General features: G+C 38.1%; 1 pseudogene; it reads left to right on the top strand.

Annotated features, from left to right (window-relative positions):
- Nucleotides 1-519: 519 nt before the first annotated feature.
- Nucleotides 520-1,336, top strand: LOC123609765 (annotated as a pseudogene).
- The last annotated feature ends 1,222 nt before the right edge of the window (nucleotides 1,337-2,558 follow it).

Genomic DNA, 2,558 nt, shown 5'->3' with positions numbered 1-2,558 from the left:
AAAAGGAAAAACGAACAAATGGGACTACATCAAACTAAAAAGCTTCTGCACAGCAAAGGAAACCATCAACAAAATAAAAAGGCAACATACCAAATGGGAAAAAATATTTGCAAATCCAATAAGGGATTAATATTCAAACTATGCAAAGAACTCATACAACTCAATGGCAAAATAACAATTTTCATTAAAAAATGAGTAGGGGAGGGGCGCCTGGGTGGCGCAGTCGGTTAAGCGTCCGACTTCAGCCAGGTCACGATCTCGCGGTCCGTGAGTTCGAGCCCCGCGTCAGGCTCTGGGCTGATGGCTCAGAGCCTGGAGCCTGTTTCCGATTCTGTGTCTCCCTCTCTCTGCCCCTCCCCCGTTCATGCTCTGTCTCTCTCTCTGTCCCAAAAATAAATAAAACGTTGAAAAAAAAAATGAGTAGGGGATATGAATAGACATTTTTCAAAAGAAGACATACAGTGGCCAACAGATACATGAAAAGATGCCCAACAGTCTCTTTTCATGCCTAGTACAGCCATGGCTCATAGTCCCAAAACGCATCTGAAGCATGTAGCAGCTCCAAAGCATTGGATACTGGATAAACCGACCAATGTGTTTGTCCTTTATCCAACTACTGGTCCCCATAAGCTGAAAGAATGTCTCTCTCCCATCATTTTCCTAAGAAACAGACTTAAGTGTACCCTAACGGAGATGAAGTAAAGAAGATCTGTAAGCAGTATTTTATTAAGATTGATGTCCAGGTTCGAACTGATATAACCTACCCTGCTGTTTTTATGGATGGCATCAGCATTGACATAACTGGGAAGAATTTCCATCTGATCTATAATACCAAGGGTCTCTGTTGTTTATCAGATCACACCTGGGGAGGCCTAGTATAAGTTGTGCAAAGTAAGAAAGATCTTTGTGGGGACAAAAGGAATCCCTCATCTGGTGATCCATCATGATGTTCGTTCCATCCATTATCCTGAACCCCTCATCAAGGTGAATAACACCATTCAGACTGATTTGGAGACTAAAAAGAGTACTGATTTCATCAAGTTTGATACCGATAATCTGTGTATAGTGACTGGAGGTGCTAACCTGGGAAAAATTGGTGTGATCACCAACAGAGAGGGATACTCTGGTTCTCCTGATGTAGTTCATGTGAAAGACATCAATGGCAACAGCTTTGTCACCCAGCTTTTTGTTATTGGCAAAGGCAATAAACCATGAATTTCTCTTCTCCACAGAAAAGATATCTGCCTCACCACTGATGAAGAAAGAAACAACAGACTGGTGGCTAAACAGAGCAGTGGGTAAAATGATCTCTAGGTGATGTGATTGGAAGTCTTTATACTTAATAAAAAATAATAATAAAAAAAATAATACAGCACCAAAAAAAAAGAAAAGATGTTCAATATCAGTAATCATCAGGGAAATGCAAATCAAAACCACAATGAGATACAGCCTCACACCTGTTAGAATGGCTATTACCAAAAAGACAAATAGCAAGTGTTAGCAAGGATAACAGCACTGCAGTATTATTTACATCAGCCAAGATAATGTGCCCAACAACCTAAGTGTCCATTGATGGATGAATGGATAAAGATATAATACACGCACACACACAAATAGAATACTACTCAGCCATAAAGAATTAAATCTTGCCATTTTAACAACATGCATGGACCCTGAAGGAATTATGCTAAGTGAAGTAAGTCAGAAGAGAAAGACCATATGATTTCACTTATATGCAGAATCTAAAAACAAACAAATGAACAAATAAGAAAAACAAAACAAAACAAAGCACATAGATACAGAGAACAGAACAGTGGTTGCTAGAAGGGAGGGGAAGCAACAGGTAAGCAAAATGGGTGAAAGGGGTCAAGAGGTACAAACTTCTAAAAAAAAGAGGTACAGGGGCGCCTGCGTGGCTCAGTCGGTTAAGCATCCGACTTTGGCTCAGGCCATGATCTCACAGTTTGTGGGTTCGAGCCCTGTGTCAGGCTCTGTGGTGACAGCTCAGAGCCTGGAGCCTGTTTCAGATTCTGTGTCTCCCTCTCTCTCTGCCCCTCCCCTGCTCACACTCTGTCTCTCTCTCTGTCTCAAAAATAAAATAAACATTAAAAATTTTTTTAAAAAAAAGAGGTACAAACTTCTAATTATAAAATAAATAGTCATGGGGATGTAATATACAGCATGATGACTATAGTCAATAATATTGTAGTGCATACTTGAAAGTTACCAAAAGAGTAAATCTTAAAAGTTCTCATTACAAGAAAAAAAATTTTGTTACTTAGTATGGTGACAAGTGGTAACTAGACTTATTGTGGTGATCATTTCATAATATACACAAATATCAAATCAGTATGTTGTACACCTGAAATTAACATAATGTTATGTGTCAATTATACTTCTCTAAAAAAATAAAATAAATATATAAAGTAAAATAAATGAAATTTTATATATATATATATATATATACACACACACACACATACACACACAAATTGTGTGACATAAAAATATTTAGCTAGATTTGACAGTGGTCACATCTGGGATTAGGATTTGGGATT

This window comes from Leopardus geoffroyi, chromosome B2 (genome assembly GCF_018350155.1).
Source record: "Leopardus geoffroyi isolate Oge1 chromosome B2, O.geoffroyi_Oge1_pat1.0, whole genome shotgun sequence".
Lineage (NCBI taxonomy): Eukaryota > Metazoa > Chordata > Mammalia > Carnivora > Felidae > Leopardus > Leopardus geoffroyi.
The sequence above is the reverse complement of the archived record's forward strand: the minus strand, read 5'-3'. Positions and strand labels throughout refer to the sequence as shown.